General features: G+C 37.5%; 1 pseudogene; it reads right to left on the reverse strand.

Annotated features, from left to right (window-relative positions):
- LOC114031648 overlaps positions 1–22640 on the reverse strand; it is a 44279-nt pseudogene that overhangs the window by 16674 nt on the left and 4965 nt on the right.

Here is a 22640-nt window from a genome sequence, read left to right on the forward strand (position 1 = left end):
CTACCAAATCATTATTTTATAGAGCTAGAAAAAAATAATAAGATTCATCTGGAAAAACAAAAGTTCCAGAATATCAAGGGAACTAATAAAAAGAAATGCTAGGGAAGGTAGCCTAGCCATACCAGATCTGAAATTGTATTATAAAGCAACAATCATCAAAACTACTTGGTACTGGCTAAGAAATAGAGTGGTGGATCAGTGGAATAGGGTAGGTAGGCAAGACATAGTAGTCAATGACTATAGTAATCTACTGTTTGATAAACCCAAAGACCCCAGCTTCTGGGACAAGAACTCACTATTTGACAAAAACTGCTGGGAAAACTGGAAAAGAGTATGGCAGAAACTAGGCAAAGACCAAAATCTTACACTATATACCAAAATAAAGTCAAAATGGGTCCATGTTTAGATATAAAGGCTAATACTATAAGGAAACTGGGAGAACAAGGAATAGTTTACCTGTCAGATTTATGGAGAACAGAAGAATTTATGACCAAACAGGAGATAGAGAACATTATGAAATGCAAAATGGATAATTTTGATTACATTAAATTGAAAAGTTTTTGCACAAACAAAACCAATGCAACCAAGATTAGGAGTAAAGCAGAAAACTGGGAAAGAATTTTTATAACCACTGTCTCTGATAAGGGCCTCATTTCTAAAATATATAGAGAACTAAGTTGAATTTATAAGAATACAAGTCATTTCCCAATAGATAAATGGTCAAAGGATATGAACAGGCAATTCTCAGATGAAGAAGTTAAAACTATCTACAGTCATATGAATAAGTGTTCTAAATCACTATTGATTAGAGAAATGCAAATCAAAACAACTCTGAGGCTACCACATCACACCTATCAGATTGCCCAACATGACAAAACAAGAAAATGATAAATGCTGGTGAAGATGTGGGAAAATTGGAATATTAATACATTGCTGGTGGAGTTGTGAACTGATCCAACCATTCTGGAGACCGTGGATCTATGCCCAAAGGGCTATAAAAATGTGCAAACCCTTTGACCCAGCAATAGCACTTCTAGGGCTATATTCGAAAGAGATCATACAAATGGGAAAAGGACCCACATGTACAAAACCATTTATAGCAGCTCTTTTTGTGGTGACAAAGAATTACAAATTAAGGAGATGGCCATCAATTGGGGAATGGCTGAACAAGTTGTGGTATATGAATGTAATGGAATACTACTGTGCTATAAGAAATGATGAACAGACTGACTTCAGAAAAACCTGGAAAGGCTTGTATGGTCAGATGCTGAGTGAAGTGAGCAGAACCAGAACATTGTACACAGTAACAGCCACATTGTTCGATGACTAACTTTGATAGTCTTAGCTCTCCTCAGCAATACAAGGATCTAAGACTTCTCCAAAAGTCTCATGATGGAAAATGCTATCCACATCCAGAGAAAGAACTATGGAGTTTGAATGCAGATTGAAGCATACTATTTGTTCTTTTTTTTTTCTTCTGTTTTGTTTTGTTTCTTCTTTCTTGTGGTTCCTCCTATTGGTTCTAATTCTTCTTTACAACATCACTAATGTGAAAATATGGTTAATAGGAATGTATATGTACAGCCTATATGAGATTGCACGCTGTCTTGGAGAGGTGGGAAGGAGGAGGAGAAAATTTAAAGCTCAGAAGCTTATGGACATGAATGCTGAAAACTAAAAATAAATTAATAAAAATAAAATTAAAAAAATTAACACCTTAAAAAACAGAAGAGGCCAAATGGTAAAAAGAGGTCCAAAAAGCTAATGAGGAGACAAGTGCCTGAAAAAGCAGAAGTGGCCAAATGGAAAAGGAGGTCCAAAAGCTCACTGAGGAAAATAATTCCTTAAAAATTAGAATGGAGGGGGGCAGCTAGGTGGCACAGTGGATAGAGCACTGGCCCTGAAGTCAGGAGGACCTGAGTTCAAATCTGGCCTCAGACCAAACACTTGACGCTTACTAGCTGTGTGACCCTGGGCAAGTCACTTAACCCCAACTGCCTAAAAAAAAAAAAATTAGAATGGAGCAAATGGAAGCTAATGACTTTATGAGTAATCAAGAAACAATAAAACAAAACCAAAGGAATGAAAAAATAGATGACAATGTGAAATATCTCACTGGAAAAACAATTGACCAGGAAAATAGATCCAGGAGAGATAATTTAAAAATGATTGGACTAACTAGCTGTGTGACCCTGGGCAAGTCACTTAACCCCAATTGCCTCACCAAAAAAAAAAAAAAAATGATTGGACTATCTGAAAGCCATGATCAAAAAAAGAACCTAATATTCTGTTTCAAGAAATTAAGGAAAACCGCCCTGATATTCTTGAACCAGAGGATAAAACAGAAATTGAAAGAATCCACCAATCACCTCCTGAAAGAGATCCCAAAATAGAAACTGCCTGAAATATTATAGCCAAACTCCAGAGCTCCAGGTCAAGGAGAAAATATTGCAAGCAGCCAGAAAGAAACAATTCAAGTATCACGGAGCCACAGTCAGTATAACACAAAATTTAGCAGCTTCTACATTAAAAGATCAGAGGGCCTAGAATATGATATTCTCAAGAGAAAAAGGAGCTGGCTTTACAACCAAGAATTACCCAACCAGCAAAACAGTTTAATCCATAAGGGGAAAAAACTGACATTCAATAAGAGAGAGGAATTTAATGCATTCCTGAGAAAAGACAAGAGCTGAATAAAAAATCTTACTTTCAGATATAAGACTCAAGAAAAGCATGAAAAGGTAAACAGCAAAGGGAAATCATAAAGGACTTAATAAGGTTAAACTGTTTACATGCCTACATAGAAAGATGATATTTATAACTCATAAGACCTTTCTCATTAGTAGGGTAGTTAGGAGTATATATAGACAGAGGGCACAGGTGTGAGTTGAATAAGAAGGGATGATATCTAAAAAATAAAAGGATGAGAGAGGAATGTACTGGGAGAAAGAGAAAGGGAGAAGTAGAATGAGGTAAATTATCTGACATAAAAGAGATAAGAAAAAGCTTTTACAGTGGAGGAAAAGGGTGGGGAGGTGAGAGGGAATGAGTGAACCTTACTCTCATCAGAATTGTCTCAAAGAGGGAATAACATATATACTCAATTGGATATAAAAATCTATTGTACCCTACAAGAAAGAAGGAGGGGAAGGGGATAAGAGAGGGAGGGGTGATAGAAAGAGGGCAGATTAGGGGAGGGGGTAGTCAGAAGCAAAACACTTTTGAGAAGGGACAGTGTGAAAAGAGAGAAAGAATAGAATAAACAGGGTGAGGGGGAACAGGATGAGGGAAATAGTTAGCAATAGTAACTGTGAAAAAAATTCCTAAGCAAGTTTCTCTGATAAAGGTCTCATTTTTCAAACACATAGAGAAATGAGTCAAATTTATAAAAATAAGAGCTATTCCCCCATTGATAAATGATCAAAAGATATGATCAGTTTTCAGATTAAGTAATCAAAGTTATCTATAGCCATATGAAAAATACTCTAACTCACTATTGACTGAGGAAACTCAAATTAAAACAATTCTGAGGTACTAACTCATACCTATTAGATTGGCTAATAGGATAGAAAAATAGGACAGGTAAATGACAAATGTTGGAAAGGATGTGGGGAAAAGGAGACATTGATGTACTGTTGGTGGAGTTGTGAATTGATTCAACCATTTTGTAGAGCAATTTAGAACTATGCCCAAATAGCTATAAAACCATGCAAATCCTTTGACCTAGCAATACCACTACTAGGTCTGTATCCCAAAACTCATGAAAAACAAAAACAAAAACAAAAAGGAAAAGGACCTATATATAGTGGCTCTTTTCTGAGGGCAGAGAATTAAAAATTGAGGGAATGCCCATCAATTGTGGAATGGTTGAACAAGCTGTGGTATGTGATTATGATGGAATACTATTGTACTATAAAAAATAATGAGCAGGATTATCTCAGAAAAACCTGGAAATACTTGCATGGGCTGATGAAAAGTGAAATGTGCTATGTACAAAGTAACAGCAATGTTGTAAGATGATCAGCTATGAAATGACTTAGCTATTCTTGGCAATAAAACAATCCAAGACGACTCTGAAGGACTTTAGATCAAAAATGCTATCCACACCCAGAGAAAGAATGATGGTGTCTGTATACAGATTGAAGCATACTTTTTAAACTTTATTTTTCTTGAGATTTTTTTTGTCTGTTTTTTTTTTTCAAAATATGACTATTGTGGAGATGTTTTGCATGACTATACACATATAACCTATACTGAATTGTTTGCCTTCTCAATGGGGGTAGGGGGTGTGGAGAGAGGAAGGGAGAGAATTTAGAACTCAAAGTTTTAAAAGAGAATGTTAAAAATTGTTTTTACATGTAACTGGGGAAAAAATACTAAATTAAAAGAAAAAACTTAATTAATAAATGTTGAAAAAAAGATTTTATATTTGATTGTGTATGTGATAGTGAGCAACTGGATTTTACTGAATAGAAAGGTTACATAGTCAGATCTGCATGTTTAGTAGGAAGATCATTTTGGTAGTTATGTGAAGGCTCGAACTGAATGGGAAGAGACAAGTCAGAGAGACCAACCAGAAGGCTATTGCAATACATCAAGTGTGAGATAATGAAAGCTTGCACAAGTGTAATGGCAGTGTGAGAGAAGGTAGGTAGGTATGAGAGATGTGAAGGTGGAATTGACAGATTTTGACAACAAGTTGGATATGGGAGGTAAGAGATAGAAGAGTCAAAGATGGCACCAAGGTTATAAGCCTGTGTGAGTAAGAATGATAAGGATGGTGGTGCTTTTGACAGCAACAGTGTAGTTAGGAAGAAGGATGAGTTTAAGGGGAAAAACCGTGAGTCTGTTTTGGATCTGTTGAGTTTAAACCGTCTACATAGTAGAGTTGCACAGTGTCATACACAATCCTCTATTTTTGCACTTCTTTGAATAAGGAAATGTTTATATTTACTGATGTTTGTCAAATTCATGATAAAAAAGAATTTTTTAAAGAAGAATCCAATGCTGTATACTTCAAGGAAGTCAGATATGGAAGGAAAGGTCTTATATACACCAAAATGTTTATAGCTGGGGCTGCTAGGTGGCACAGTGGATAGAGCACTGGCCCTGGATTCAGGAGGACCTAAGTTCAAATCTGGCCTCAGACACATAACACTTACTAGCTGTGTGACCCTGGGCAAGTCACTTAACCCCAATGCCTAACCAAAATATCTATCTATCTATCTATCTATCTATATATATATATGTTTATAGTGGCAAAGAAGTGGAAACAAAATAAATACCCATTAATTGGGGAAGGGCTAAATAAATTGTGGTAGCCCTCCCCCTCCCTGCTCGCCCCATTCACCACTGTGTCTCCGGCCAGAGAGGATGTCAGGCTCCCCACTCCCCAGCTCATTGGCCCTCTCCCTGCTCCTGCGGCCCAGCACCGCTCAGAAAATGAGAGCACAGTCTGGACAGGATCAGAAGTACAGAATGCAGTTTTTAAGAGAAAGGGAGAGACAGAAGAAAACATGAAGTAATTCAAGGAGAAAAGCAGGATTCAAGACTGAGGAGTGAATCTTCAGTTAAGGAGCATCTGAAAGACTAGAATCTGTCAGGAAGAATAAAATGGACCAAGAACTTCCTTAAAGTAAATTCAAACCTTTTAATTTAGAATTAAAATAATGATGGAAAAGCACCTATTGTAAATGACTTGCTGATTGAAGTTTTTAAAGAAATACTATTATCATGTACTTATCACTTTTCATGAAATATTAATAATGTTTATTATATGGAGTTGTTTAGCTGAAAATACTTCTAAAAACTTGGTACATGACAAGTATGGATATTTTTGTATTTTTCTTAATTGGATTCTTTATCTATTTAGACCTCAGTCTAGATTGACATTCCTAGACAAGGGTTAGGTTTCCATAATTTATTATTTTTTTATTTGAAGAGCATTTCATCTGATTCAAGTAAACAAATTCTGAATTTCTCGTAACTATTAAGGACTTATTTTAGGAAGGCAAGAAACAAGCCTTCCAAAATTAGGTGGACTACTGACTAAAATATTTATGCTTCATATATCCTCAAGTGTAATACTTTTACTATTTCAAAGCTATGGATTTTTATATTAAAAGGAGCTATCTAATAAACAGGTGAAATGTCAAAATAAATAAATAAATTGTGGTACATGAATGTAATAAAAATATTACCGTGTTAATGATTAATGTAAATAAAGAAGCACAAGAAAACAAATGAATTGATGCAAAACAAAGTAAGCAGAACCAAAAGAAAAAAACCAATAATCTACAATGATAACAATGTAAGGGGAAGAAAAAACCCTCTATGTCCTTATAATTATCATGAACAAGGCTAACCCTGAAAAGATAGACCGATCCCCCATCCCTTCTTGTCGAAGAGGGCTACGGGTTCATCAAATGGCACAAAATCACTTGATACATTGGTTTGTTTTGAACTTTCTTTCCTCTTTCTTTTTTTATTCATTATAATAAGAAATGGCTCCCTGGATGGAGAAGGGGTGAGGGACATATTCGGAAATGCAAAGCAGAAGATAATATTAAATTTTTAAAAGATTATTAATTAGCAGCATTCTGACTTTAAAAAAAGAGGGAAAATGCTGACCAAGCTACAGCACACCTTCTCTTTCCAAGCACAGCCTCCTATACTCCAGTCTCTCTTCCCTAAGTCTATTCTTTGTCTGCTCCCTCTACACCTCCTTTTTCTTCCATTATATCATTCCTGCTCCACTTTCCTGCCTTCCCTTCATCGTCTTGGCCTTATGGCTAACCACTTCAACCATACACTACCCTTGAATATCTTGCCCCTTTTCCAACTGCTAGTCATGCCTTGCTAAACCACCCCGGGGTTAACTCCCATCTTGCCCATCCTTTTCTACTCATGTGCTGCTAAACATTCCTAGAGAAAGTCACAAAACCATGCTTACTGTGTTCACTACAAATTTATGACATCTCAAATAAGACTCCTCACAGACATACTGCAATCCTTTTATTCTTTTGTTAATCTATTATATGTATTCCACAATGGCAATTCCAAATTGTCTCCTCTCTCCTATAAACTCCTATATGACTTCTGTATCCTCAACAGAGGATCTCACTTTTATTTTACAGAGAAAATTGAGGCCCTCTGTCATGAGTTCCCTCTCTTCTCACATTGCAAAACTCAAAACCCCTCTTTATCATACTCTTTCTCTTTTTGAGTCAATCTTTAATGAATAGGTGGGCCTTCACTTTGCTAAAAATAATCCCTCTTACTTGTGCTCTTGATTCCATTCCCTTTTATCTCTTTTTTGAGCTGACCCCCTTAAGAATTGAAGTCTTTCCTGATCCCTACTGCTGTTGGGGCTTTCTCTTCCTAAATTACCTTGTATTTATTTTATTGTTCCCCAGCCTCCCACAATAGAATGTAAGCTCCTAGATGACAGACTTTCATTTCTATCCCTGTATCTCCAGGACAGTGCCTTGCATGTAATAGGTGCTTAATAAATGTTGCTGAATTGAATGGCAAGGCGTTTATCACAGTCATCACATTATCTGTAGTGTTTCCCATAGTAAATGAGTTTCAGGGAGATAGACTCTGCTCATCTGGTGAAATGGAATCACACAGAGAATACAGGAGACCTGGCTCTATCGCTTACACCAGTCACTTCTCTTCTCTGTGGACTAATTTCCATATCTATAAAAAGCTGGGCTTATGCTCGATGATCACTGCTGTCCCTTCCAGCTCTCTTTCTCAGGATGTACAGTTCAAAGGACCATCCAAACAAAAATCTGTCTCTGACAACACCAACTATCGTTTTTGGGGGACAACATGGTATTTGCCTTACGACACTGATCCCAAAAGATTAGCCATATTTACCCCCAACATTCTGAATTTGCCCAAATGGAGACATAACACTGAATGTACAGTAAAGGTTCATTAAAAGAATCAAGTACAATGGTTTACCTTAATCATGGTAGAAACTGAATGAACTTTCTTAAGATTCTTCATAATAGTGCCCGTCAGGTCTGCCACAGACAAGCCAACAGCCCAGGAAGTATAACCCTTCAGTCTGATCACATCAGAAGCACTATAATTGGAAGAAATTTTAAAAAAAAGTCAAGTTCCTATGCAGTCAGGTAGAAAGGCAGCTATTATTATACTCAAATTTTATTAGAGCTCACTAACTGCAACTGACCAGGAACATAGATCAAGACCACCATGACTACTAAAACTAGGAGAGACCATAACGCTTGAATACCAAGGCCAGGACTTTCCTAGTTGCTTCTACATCAACCGTAGCCATGACTAGTAGGTCTCAGCATGCCAGTTAACCCTTAACAGTAGTAACTGAGGAAGAAGCAGAAACAAAAACCAAAACCCAAGTGTCTAAGCAGAATCCAAATAGAAGCCCCAAAATAAAGGGAAAAAAAAGGCAAATAACTTTTCTATCTGGGCCATCGCCAGTCATCTTAACTTATGTCTTGCCACTGGGTTCTGATGACTCTGGAGGAATGAGGCTGATGATTTTCTACAGCTCTGCCTCACTTAAACCCAAGTCACTCGCAAGTCAAGACTTCATCCTTGTGATGTCATTGGTCCTCTTTGAGAACAAAGGACAAACAACTCTTTCCTATAGAACCCTTCATTCCCTGTGATGTATGAAGATATTATCATCTCCTCTATGGACTATCCATTTATTCCATCCCCAAGTCCCCTCATAGATTTCTTCCCATAACATGAGAAGAGGCCCCTTTACCACACATGCACATCAATCCCTAAGAGTTCACTGTGCAGACAGTCTCTGCCCTTTAGAGATTAATTTCCTGTTACCTCAAAGCAGTAGCTGTAATTGTTCTTGCAATCACTGTTTTCCATTCTTTTTTCTCTCTCTTTTTCATGCCAAACTTACTATTAAGTCCTCAATATCTAATAACCAATCCTAGGCTACTACTACATCTCCTGCCAAGCAAGGGTTATGGAAGGGACCAAAGAACAGTCATTACAGCTTGTCTTAAGCTACCAGATATGTGATCAGACTTTGTATCCTTGCACCTAAACCTGTCTTTAACTAAGACTCTCTTACTGCCCTAGGCCTCAAGTCAGTCTAACCCTTGTCCACAGTAACAAATGATCTGATGTTACCAAAATGAAATCATCACCCAAAATTTCATCCTAGAAATTCTTTGCCACGTTTCGTTAACTCCTTTTCTTTATTTCACTAATAACTTTAATGCCCACCTTAATAAGAAAATGATCGTGCTTCTAGTTCTGAATTTTGAAGACAGAAAAACTATACATGTATGTGTTGTTGTAAGCAGAATTCATTTTTAAAGCCAATTGTCCAAATATTAAAGTCAAGTGACCTGGTAACCACCTTTATATGGAGATATCCCCACTGCTCCATGTCTTTACTGGTTCCTGTGTCCAGGTTAAAATTCTTCAGAGAAGCACCAGCAATATTCACCCCAGTTCATACAGGCACTAAAATAAAAGTATCCAAGAATATATTTATTCTCTAGCATCCAATTAGTTACTTCTTCCCAATTATTGTAATAATTGTCTTAACAGTTCTCTTCACTATTAGTAGTACTATCTCTTTGTTCCAGGAACCCCTCTGTAGTCAAAGGAAAAAAATAACTCTAGGACTGCTGAGAGAAGAATGCTGAAAGCCACCTAGGTATTTTATCCCTCAGGTGAAAACTTGAAGGACTGAAAAAATCATACAGTTCTGAAGTATATACTGAGTTGCTAATGACAAGATCTGATTATTTTCAAGTCATAACCATAAATTATTTGCATCCTCTTTTGCCTTCACAAACTTTTCTATTGCCAAGACTTAGAAGTCAGGCCACATCTATGGGCTCTTTTGCCCAGGAACTTTTTTCTGGAGCTCTAGTTGAAGAGACTAGACTAGGAAAACATAGTTAATTATCAATGTGGTAAGAGGTTCTTAACATACCTTCCTTCATTCTGAAGTTTTAATTTACATGACACTCCCACCCCATGCCTGATTAGGGTTTGTAACCAGTAGGTTCTTAGCGTTTCTAGAATTATCACTCATCTCCCTTCCTATTAATTCTCTGTGTATGTCTCTGATCATCATTTGATCCCTTGGCTTTGCCTTAACTGAACTGCTGACCTTTGGGAACTACGTAGTTCAAGTTAAATATAAACCATATACTATTGCTTCAACCAGTGTTTTAAAAAAAAAAAACCATATTCTTAGCCATACCCCTGGTATCCCCAATGTATCCAAGCCTTAATTTTCTCAGAGTTTAAAAATTTCTTCAGAGAATCGTTGATATGGCTTATTTATGATGATATCTGGTATCACAAAATAAATTTCAGAAAGTCTATAGGAATAGTGCTTTAGACTTACCAGAACTGTCTCCATGCTCTCCAAGGACCCATCCATGGCAACTGCTGGAGTGGATACCCATCCTCTCCCCAATTAGGAGACAAAAACGAGCAGTGTCCAGATTGCAGCCACTTCCAATGATACGGTATGTGTTAAAACCACTTAGCTTCCAGGCAACATAAGTCAAAACATCCACTGGGAAGAAAAAAATTCAAGTTTGAAAAAGACATCAATCAATCAATCAAGAAATAAGAATTTCAGTGCTTACTAGTCCTTGCCCTCAAGTAGCTTACAATCTAATGAGGGAGCCAGCACGTACATATATAGGTATATACAAGATACAAGGCAGACACAAGATAACCTTGCATGAGAATGCACTAGCACCAGGAGAGGCCTCTTGATGAAAGTGGTACTGTATTTAACTGGTAATTTTTTTGATTATCTAAACTAAGATTAATAAATCAGTTATGTGAAAGAGACATGACCATTCTATATCCACCTAGGTGTTTCTCATTTAAAGGAAATTAACATTTACAAAAATAACAAATAGAAATAATACATGTTACCTTCCCCTTCCCCAACCCCCCCCTCCCCCAGCCAAAGCCTACTGGTACAATAAAACAGACCAAGAGTTAAAAAAAATTGGGGAGAAAAAAAAGACATTTGTTAATAAAGTCACTAATAATCTCATCCAGGCTTGTTAAATAAAGCCAACTACACAAAGTAAACCCTTTTAGAACAGACAATTTTGAGTTCTTAAGGTAAATATCTATTTAATTTTTTAAAGCAGATTTCAAGATCTATTCTGGTAACTTAGATGAAGACAATACAGTAAAACCCAATAATCTGTAATTTGCAGTAACATGAATGAGGTTGGATTAAGTTTTACCTTTACATTTATACAAATACTTATACAAACAATTATTCTTACTAACTAGTTACATTTCAACCAACCGAAGGAATGCAAGAGCTATCACTGCCCTCTAAATTGCAGCGCTATGGGAAAAGCCCCATTTGCTTCACTCTGGTTATGGCTCTACCTAAACTAGATTTTGGAAGCTAGGTGGCACAGTGAATACAGCACTGGACTTGAAGTCAGGAAGACTCATCTTTCTGAGTTCAGATCCGATCTCAGATACTTACTAACTATATGACCCTAAGCAAGTCACTTAACCCTGTTTGCTTCAGTTTTCTCATCTGTAAAATAAAATGGAGAAGGAAATAGCAAACCATTCCAGTATCTTTGCCAAGAAAACCTCAAATAGAGTCACAAAGAGTCAAACATGACTGAAAAACAACTGAACAACAAACTAGATTTCGGTAGGAATATTTAAGTTATTAAATAGAACAAACTATTTTCAAACACTATCACCAAGAGTTTTGGAAATGGCATTACTGAGAACTGACATACTAAGAAAAAGTCTTGGGGATAACAGATTTAGAACTGGAAGGTCTAGAACAATATCCCCCTCCTCCCCAGTTTTATAGATGAGGAAATTCACTTTATATCTATTTTAAAACATTGTTTCTCAAAATTTATTTAAATACAATTTAAAGATTGTTAATGTCACACTTACAGGCAGTCTGGCATAATCAGAAAAATCCAGTACTGAAAATCTGCCCCTGACATTTACAAGCTCTGTAAAACCCCAAGCAAGCCATTTAAATCTCTTTGAGCCTCAGTTTGCTCATCTATAAAATGAGAATAATAATACTCATACTACCTGCCTCACAAAGTCATGATGAGGTTGAAATAAGAATGTACTATAAAGTACTTTTAAACAGTCATTTTAAAAGCACTCAATATAAAAAACTTACAAGAGACCTATGGGACTTAGAAAGTAAATCAATTTTTTTTTTTTTTGGCAGAGGGCAAAAGAATGCTAAATCAAGATGGCAGAAAAGAAGCATTAGAGTCCATCTCTCCCCCGACATCTCCTTAACAAAGGTCTAGAGAATGCACTAGATTGAAAAAGCCAATAAGTCAGAGTGAGTCATTTTTCCAACTCAGGATGGACTGATGGACAGAGAAATCTGTGGGCACTGGGAAAGAGGTCTGAAAGAAGCATTCCAGTGTCCAGGGATTAAGAGGGTCAAGAGAAGACCACCAGAAAGAGATCCCAGGGGATCACTGAGCAGTCCCCTGCTGGGTGCAGGAATGGATGCCATATGGCACAGAGCCTCCGAGCAAGCCCACAGGAGCTGAGTCAAGCAGCAGTCCATTGAAACTCCCAAGAAACAACAAGCCAACACACCCAAACCTGGGTCAGGAACTTGCAGAACTCAGACAAACAGATCTCCCCACCAGACCACACACCACTATGAGAGCACTGAAAGCTTGGGGCCCTCAACCATAGCTGTGAAATCATTAGAAGGATATAAGAAGATAGAAGCTTATGGTAGTTCATATAGTCAAACCCATAACTGAGAGATCCCCTTCACAACATCTCTGACAAATGATCAACAAATTCCCATTTAAAGACCTTCAACATGCAGAAATCATCAACCTCACAAGACAAGTAGTGGAGAAAGAATTTTTAGATAAGAAAGGATTTCTGCCCCCACAAAACTTGTAGGGGGGAAAGGCACATACTCAGTACTCAAAGATTTATAATAAATGCATTATAAAGGTACAAAAAACACCTTGTAAGATCTCAGAAGAAGTGTTATTGAGAGAGGTTTAAGAAGTGTTTCATGGAGCTAGTCAAGAGGGCTGCCTTAGGGGAAGCAAACTACCCAGCTCCAACATACCTATAGCAGTAAAACCCTGAAGTTCGCAGTAGATGGAAGGACCAAGAAATCCAATGACAATCTACAAAGACGTCTTTTACCCCAGAAATACACAAGAAGGCAGCCAGAAGCCAGAGGGCAACAGGAAAGGGATACCCTAGCACACCTGGCATCTGCCCAGGTAGCCTCTCAGAACTGAAAATGTGTAGCCTGGAAAAGTTCCTGTGTCTGAAGGTAATAAGAGCAGAAAGCTCCCTTGAGAAAGCCTCGAGGTAGAGAGCTGAAAAATCCTGGAAGTAACAGCAAGTAGTGACCAGTACTACTTGACCAGTGACCAGCACGGTGTAGAAATACATCAAACCCAACAGAGAAATAAAGGGCAACAAGGATGGAGGGATAACACCACGGAGGGACTACGAAAGCAAATCAAACTTCCTGAGCCCAAAGGGAGGACTAAAAGTGGGGGGAGGGGTGAAAAGAAAAGTGAGAATCCAAGGGGTTGCCTCAGATTACCTCTTAGATAATCAAGGAATGGTTAAACAAATTGTGGCATATAAATGTGGACCAAATAATGAAATTATTTCAGAGAATCCTGGGTCATATGAAATGATGTAGAGCTAATATTTCTATAACACTATGTGTCAGGCACTGTGCTAAGCACTTTACAATTACTATCACATTTTATCCTCACAACCCTGTGGGGTAGGTTGTAGGAGGTGGGTGTTATTATTACTCCCATTTTACATGTGAGGAAACCGAGATAAAGGTTAAGTCACTTGCCCAAGGTAACACAGTTAGTAAGTGTCTGAGACCAATTTTGAACTCAGGTCTTCCTGAGACAATAACATTTTTAAAAAACAAAACAAAACATCACCTTGAAAAAAATGAGAACGTTAATCAATACAATGACCAACCATGTCTCCAGAGGAACTATGATGAAGTTATGTTACCTACCTCCTGTCACAGAGGTGATAGACAAAAGGTTCACAGACATATATTTTTGGATATGACTGCTAGTGGAAGTCATTTTTTTTTCAAAATTATGGAGGTTTTTCTTTTGCTCCCAAAATTTATAATTTATTTTAACCTTTTATTCTTTTTAAATTTTTAATTCCAAATTCTCTCCCTCTCTCCCACCCCTTTTTTACCCACTGTGAAGACAAGCAAAACATCAATTATACATGTGAAATTATGCAAAACATTTCCTTCTTAGCCATACCACAGGAAAAAAAAGCAAAAAATAAAAAAGCAAGAAAATGATATTTCAATTTGCACTCAGTTTATCATTTTTAAAACATTACCATTACTATGCACAATGATCTCCCAGTTCTCACTTCATTTTGCATCACTTTATATAGTCCTGCCATGTTTTTTTCTGAAACCACCCCCCTCTTGTCATTTCCTACAGCACAATAGTACCTCATCACAATCATATGCCACAACTTATTCAGCCTTTCCCTAATTGATAAGCAGTGGGAATTCATTTTGCTTGACGACACTTAACTTGCAACAAGGGTTGTTTTTTTCTCCTCTTGTTTTGAATTAGGAAGAGACACTCAGAGAGCACAAGATTTTTTTTAATGACAAAAAATATGGCCATTGTAATATTTTCTAAAATGCACAGAAGAGAACAGAAAGTTCAGAAGGAAGCACAGATAAGTAGGACAAGTTTTGGAGTTTTTTAAGTGGTATAAAATTACTTAATTTACATATATGAAAGATCATCACTTTCTCTGAAACAAGAAAATTTACAAATGACATTTTTTTCATTTTTAACAATAAAATGTTAGGCAACATGAACAGGACAGTTTTGGACATAATATTCAGAATTGGTTATATTTTTTTAAAGCACGTGGTATGAAATAAAGAATCAAGTTTTCATACAGAATCCCCTTTTTATCTTCTGCTGTTACTATAGAAATGCTCTTTCTTTGATGCTTAAATTCAGAATAAAAAAATTTTATAAAGAAATGTTTCATGAAGAAGGCAACATTTGAGTTAGCCTTCAAAATTTAGGCAGGGAGAGTTAAGATGATAGAGTATCAGGAAGAAGTACATCAAGCTTCCCTCTTAATCAATCCATCCACACGCAAAAATCCTTCAAAACTAAGAAACACACCAGATTCAGTCTGACTGGGGGAAAAAAAAAAATCAGTGAGTCATTCTTCTAGCCTATGTCAACACAGGGAGATAGGGAGTTCTATAGATACAGGGGATTGGGGGAGATCCAGCACTGAGAGACCTAAACCTATGTTGGGTCAGTATAGGAAAAGGTGCCAAATGGCAGTTCTGCCATTTGCTCACTACTTAGGTCCAGGTCACAGACCTAGGGTAGATGGGATGAGGGACCTGTGTATAGGAAGAGCAGTCCAGGTTGAAGAGACAATGTGGCCCCTGCCTTGGGTACAGAGAAAGGAGTCAGGAAAGAAGCAAGCAGCAGCTGTGTGGCTCAGACCCCAGGTGGTTTCAGTTCCAGATCAGAGCCCAATCTGAGTTCTGCCAAGAAATAACCAGCATAGGAATTCCAGATCAAAGCTTGTAGCTCTAAACCAGCAAAGCCTTCCAGCTGACTAAAAGGGCCCAACTCCAGCAGCATCTACTGTTACTCAGACCCACACCCAGGCTAGGAACTGGCAGAGCTTAAACCAAGGGGCCAGCAGTCAGACTTTTACCTGAAACAAACAACTCTGGAAACACTGAAAGCTTGACACATTTGATACTTAAAGAAAGCAAAAGGACCAGCCCATACATTCCCTCCAGAAGTGCACAGATCCTAATATAAAGTCTAAAATCAGAAAGGCAGATGCAAGAATGAACGAGCAAAAAAAGAATCCCTCCATAAAAAGCTACCGTAGGGGCAGGGACATTCAAGACCTTCAAAAAGAGAGTAACTCTAAAACATCTACAAGCAAAACCTTAAAGGAAAAACACACTACAGGAACATATTCAACTAGAATTCCTGTAAGAGATGGAGTAAGAGCTTAATAAAATGAGATGATGTAAGGGAAACTGAGGAGATCCTCTCCAGTCCCTCGAATGACTGCCTCCTGACCTAAGGGATGTAATTTAAAGTTAGTATGTGTGACCAGGAGCATCAAGGGAATGGAACATCAAAGAATAAACAAACTATGTCACCCGGGAGGAACAACTCTTACCTCAAGAAATAAGCGTGTGTCCAAGGATCTGGCCCATCCTTGGCCACATACATAAAAAATAGGCATCTGGAGCTTTGGCCAAGCTCCCCCTTTGTTCTAAGGTTGTTTTCCCGTGGTTTACATAGATACAAAAAGGGCTACTTGGGAAAGGGACCTTTGGAGGTCTTCGTTTCAGAGATGGGGACATCCACCTCTGTTGGTTTTCCCAATCAGGACCCTGACTGCTTCTTTTAAAGTCTCCCCGTTGTTGTCAGAGGGTTGGAGCTCGCCTGGTTTGGTGAGGTATCTTTCTTTCTTTCTTTGTTTATTTCTATCCTTTCTTTGTTCTATGTTGATTCACTAGATCATATGCATATGTACATTATTTTAATTTCTACTTCTCTATCGCCTTAAGCATTATCAAATAAACCCAATTACTTGTTAAGTTTGTTTTTGTGTCTTAAGATCCAAACCTAAAGTGAAAGTACTGCGCAGTTCATAATCCCCTTTCGATTACAGATAGGTAGAGAAAAAATTTGGAAGAAAAAAAAAGAGAGAAAACTGTTTAGAAAAGAATTAGAAAGGGAACTGACAGTTTGGCACAAGAGGTACAAAACCATGCCCAAGCAACAAACTATATGAAAATTAAAATTGCAACTAAACAGAAGCTAATGAGTCTACGAGACAATAGGAAATACTATAACAAAGTCAAAAGACAAAAAAAATAGTAGAAAAATGTAAGGTGCCTCACAGGAAAAACAAACAACCTAGAAAACAGATTGAGGAGAAAAAAATTAACAATCATTGGACTAACTGAATGCTATGCCAGAGAGAGAGAAGGAAGGAGGGAAAAGGACAGGGGGAAAGGGGGGGGGCGGTACAGCAGGAAAGGGGGAGAGAACCTAAATAGCACATTTCTTCTTTTTTTTAAATTTTTTTCCTCTAAATAGCATATTTCAAGAAACCTGAAAACTACCTAGACCCCTTAGAACAGGAGGGCAAAGTGGAAACAGAATCCATCAGTTATCTCCTGAAAGAAACCCCTAAATAAATACTTCCAGGAATACTACAGCCAAAATCCAGAGCTTCCAAATCAAAGAAAGACAGGATTCAAGTGCCTAGGACATACAGTCAGGATCACACTCGATTTAGCAGCCATCACTATCAAGGAGTGGAGAGTCTGGAATTCAGTATTCCAAAAGACAAATGATACAAGCTTACAACCAAAGAATAACTTGCCCATCAAAACTAAGTCTTTTCCTACAGGGGAAAATAAATGGACTTTTAATGAAACAGAATGCTGCCAAGCAGTCCTGATGAAACGTCCAGAGTTTTGTAGAAAGTCTGAAGTGCAAACACAAGAGGTAAGGGAAACAAAAAGGTAAACATGAACAATGATATAGGACTAAACAAGGATAAACTCTACGTTTTGGTTTTTTTTTTACATTTTTTTTTTCTTTTGGCTAGGCGATGGAGTTAAAGTGACTTGCCCAGGGTCACACAACTAGTAAGTGTGTGTAAGTAAGCTAAGGCTGGATTTGAACTCAGGTCCTCCTGACAGGGCCGGTGCTCTATCCATTGCGCCACCGAGCTGCTCCTGAAACTCTACATTCTAATGTGGGGAGATGACACATGTTTCTTTTCTGAACTCTATCATCAGGGGTCATAGAATCTAATTAAACAAGACTGGAAATGGTTCTCTTATCTTGACTTCTTAAGAGAAGAACAGAAAGGGAAACAGGAACATACTGAGCAGAGTTGGGGCAGGTGGAGGAAAAGGCAAGTTGGGGTGAATTATCTCACACAATCAAGGTACACAAGTGGAAGTCTACACAAACAAGAAGAAAGGGAGGAGTAGCTGACACTTGAACTCACTCTCATATGAATCAAAGGAAGGAAGAATACGCATACACACACACGCACTCATACACACACACACACACACACACACAGAGCTGGGTACAGGTACACTTTTCACTCATGAGGAAAACACGAGGGAAAGTAGAGAAGGGAGAAAGGGGAAGTGGAATTAGTGGGGAGGGTAAATTAAGAGAGAAATTAGTCCTAAGGAAAATAAACTCTAACTAAAGATATACAAAAATATTTATAGCTATTTTTGAGGTGGCAAAGAACAGTCATCTGAGAGGATGCTTGGGAAATGGCTAAACAAGTTTTTGGTAGATGAATGTCATAGAATAATACTATGCTGTAAGAAATGAAGAGCATGGTTTCAATAAAACCAGGGGAAGGCTTATAAAAACCAGGGGGAAAAAATTTAACAATATTGTAAAGATCAACAACTTTGAAAAACTTAGGATTTCTGATCAGTGTAATCACCAACCATAAGGAGAGGAAAAAACTCGCATTTGTTAATTGAAGGGTTTGGCCTAGATTATCTTTGAAGTCTCTTCCAGTCCTCGATATTGATCCTATGAATTATTTTTACCAAAGTTCTCTAGTATTTCTATTTTACCTCCTTTATAACAAATTTGCCCTGTCTGTGGGCTGGTTAGAAGGCTGAACTCTCCTCATCCTGTACTCAATGTGTTTTGTTTTGTTTTTTTTAAATTTGGGAGGCAACCAGGGTTAAGTGACTTGTCTGGGATCACACAGTCATTATTAAGTGTTTGAGGCCTGATGTGAAATCAGGTCCTCCCAATTCCAGGGTCACTGCTCTATCTATTGTGCCACCTAGCTGCTCCTATCCAGCAAACCACCTACCTGCCCCCAATGTATCTTTAAAGTCATGTCATAAAGTCAAGTCATAGTGTTGGGCCTGGAGTCAGTATAGTGCCTGGCACATAGTAGGTGCTTAATAAATGCTTGTTCCCTGTTATTATACAGCCTATTATACAGAGTGCCATTCACTCCTCCAAAGTAGCTACATGGAGTTTGTGGGGTGGGAAAGGACCTTATTCTATCTCAGCACACATCACTCCCAGCATTTTCAAATTCCTCCTTTGGAGTGATCTCCAGAAACTGACATATTCTTAATTTAATCAAAATGATCTCCCTTTAAAGAAGGTTCAAATCATTCTTTTGCTCAAATATCTGCAGGGGCTCTACTGAGTAATGTTCAAACTCTCATCTGGCATTCAAATTCCTCTATCATCTAGTGCTAACTGCCACTTCAATCTTATCTCATGATACACCCTTACACATACACTAAATTCTCACGTCAATCCTAATTTCTTTTTGTGGCAAAATAACTAGTCAATTAGAGAAAAGTAGAATCAATAACAGTACAATTGGGTAGGTTCAAGAACTGGTTAAATAACCAGACCCAATGAGAAAGTAATTGTAACCTAGGAAAAAGTCTCTAGTAGAGCCCCCAAAGGGCTGTCCTTCTAATGTGTTCTGATTTAACAGTGAGACATGCAACTCAAGAGTTCCAGTAACAATCCCAGACATTTATACAGCACTTTCAACTTTGTAAAGTTGTTCTACAGACATTATGTCTGAGCCTTACAATAACTCCATACGGTATAGATATTATTGGCACGATTTTGTAGATGAGAAAACTGATATTCTGTGAGAAGCTGTGACTTGCCCACAGTCACACAGGTAGCAAGTTTCTTTTCCTTTTAGGTTTTCACATAAATGCAAGAATTTATTAGCCAAGTTTAATTCTCCCACTATTCCAAACAGCATGTAAAATCAGTATACAGGATATAAGATGTCCTAATCCCTACAAGTAAGTAATATGCAAATCTTTATAAGACTTTTACTCTGTTATGTCTATGGGATGAATTTACACCTCACAAATTACATTAAAATTTAGTTTATCTTGTAGCTAGCAAGTTTCAAAGGTGGAATTTGAAGCCAGGTCTTCCTGACTCCAAAACCAGCACTGTTAAGCTCTCAGACTGAATAAACAGAATCATAATATCCAAAACAAGGGAAGTGAAAGGACCCCTGTACTCTGCCACTATCTGACTACAAGGGAAGTAGTGTGTTCAGTTCTAAGTGCCATATTTCAGGAAAAATACTGACAAAAATGGAGCAGCTCCATAAGAAAGCAAATAGGATGAGACTGAAAAAAATGACAAATAAAGATGAAAGAACTATGGCTGTCAGGTCTGGTTATGAGAGATTTATGGGGAAAATGACAGCTATGTTCAATGTTAAAGGCTAAAGTGGATTAGACGTGCAATAAGTGGCAGATTTTGAGAGACAGATTTTGACTTGATGTAAAAAGATAACTCTTTAATAATTAAAGCTCTCTTTTTTATTGTTCTTGTTGTTGTGTCTTCTTTCTCCTGCTTTCTCCCACTGGTTCTAATTCTTCTTTACAACATGACTAATGTGAAAATGTTTAATATTAATGTATAAGCAGAGCCTATATCAGTCTTGGGAAAAGGGGAGGGGAAGGAAATTTAGAACTCAAAATCTTACGGAAGTGAACGTTGAAAACTAAAGATTAATTAATTAATTTTAAAAATAATTAGAGCTAACCTAAAGCAGAAAGGGCTGTCCCAGAAAGTGATCTGTCTCTCCTCACTGAAGATCTTCAAGCAGAAGCAGGAGGACCACTTGGTAAGAGTCATTCTGTATCAATGATAGTTATTATTATTCTAGAGAGTACTCTTGTTAAGATATTGGTTGAATAAAATGAATAAAATTACTTATTCAGTAATTCCATCACTTCACCTCTTTAAGCCTCACTTTCTTCATCTGTAAAATGGGTAAACAGTATTTGCACTGCCTACCTCAGTGTTGTTCTGAAAAAAGTGTTTTGAAAACCTTACAAGTACTATATAAATGTTGTTATTAATCTATGATTATTTCCTTCCCTTCACCCTCTTGTATTACATCAGTTTCTAAATCCTGTGATTTTTCCACTTTCAGATCTCTCTTCTTCTTCTGTTCCCAATGCACTCACCCTAGTTCAGGCCCTCATCTCATCATGTAATACAATTCTGTTCTCCGTGCCTCCGGTTTATCCCTTCTTCAATCCATCTTTCATAATGGTTGTCAAATAATTTCCTAATTAATTAGTATGATCATACTATTTCTTTACTCAAGAACCTTCAGTGGCTCCCTATTGCCTACAAAATAGATTCCTGATATTGACATGACCTTCCACCACCTGTCTACAACTTACCATCCCAATTGGCTTCATCATACATGTACTCCAAATTGGACTACTTTCTCAGTCGACTGTTCTAATTCAATTCTCTCCTCTATCTCTTGTTCATATGCTTGACTATCCATCTGTCTTCCTCCTTTAAGGCTCCCTTTTGGAGCCTCCCTTCCTTTAAGACTCAATTCTATTCCTCCTGTGACCTCAAGTCCTAATTTTCTCATCACTAAAATTAGAACGGGGAATGGCTGAACCAATGGTATATGAGTGTGATGGAACACTATTTTGCTATAAAAAATGACGAAGGGGATGGTTTCAGAAAAACCTGGGAAGACATATAACTTATGTATAGTGAAATAAGCAGAACCAGAAGAACAATTTACATAGTGATGGCAATATTACAAAGATAATCAACTGTGAAAGACTTAGTAACTCTGATCAATACAATAATCCTCCGCCACTATTCCAAAGGACTTATGATGAAAAATGCTATCCAACTCCACAGAGAGAACTAAGGGACTCAGAGTACAGACTGAAGCATTTTTTCCCCTTTCTTTTTCTTGTTCCCTCTCCCAGGCCCCAAACATGGCTAATGCAAGACTTCATATATATATATATATATATATATATATATACACACACACATATATATATATATATATATATATATATAATGAATATTATATTCTAGCCTTCTCAATGAGTGGAGTAAGGACAGGAGAGAATGAAAGAATTTAGAAAGAAAGAATTAGAAAACAAAACTGAATTTTAAAAAATAGAATAAAACTAGGGTATAGAACTACATGGCTCCTAAAATTCCTTTTACCCCATAAGAAATGATGTGCCTGCTCTTCTGTGAACTTTTCTACTCTGACCTCTCCAGCTGAAAGTGATCTCACCTCTTCATAATCCTTATGTCACTTTTCCTGACCCTTTCTTGCCCGTATCACCTCCCTCTATTTGAGTTGGTTAATAGATCCCAGGATTAAAGTTTCAGGTCTGGAAGGGTCTTCTACTCCAATTACCTCATTTTAAAGATGAGGAAAATAAGACCTGGAAAATTTAAGCAGCTTGTCTGAGGTCACACTCGTAGTGGAAACCAGGTCCTGTCTCCAAATACAATGCTCTTCCCTGTATGTATAACACGCAGCCTTCAGCCCCATCACTCAATTAGAAGCTCCTTAAGTCTAGGCACATTGGAGCTATCTCTGCATTCCTACTGCCCAGCACAGTGCCCTATAGACAGCAGTCACCTGATGTGTGTCAAACTGAATTAAACTAAAATGAACTAAATACTCGATAACTGATTTGTAAACCTTGTTTATCA

This window comes from Vombatus ursinus, unplaced genomic scaffold (assembly GCF_900497805.2).
Source record: "Vombatus ursinus unplaced genomic scaffold, bare-nosed wombat genome assembly UNPS02015202.1, whole genome shotgun sequence".
Lineage (NCBI taxonomy): Eukaryota > Metazoa > Chordata > Mammalia > Diprotodontia > Vombatidae > Vombatus > Vombatus ursinus.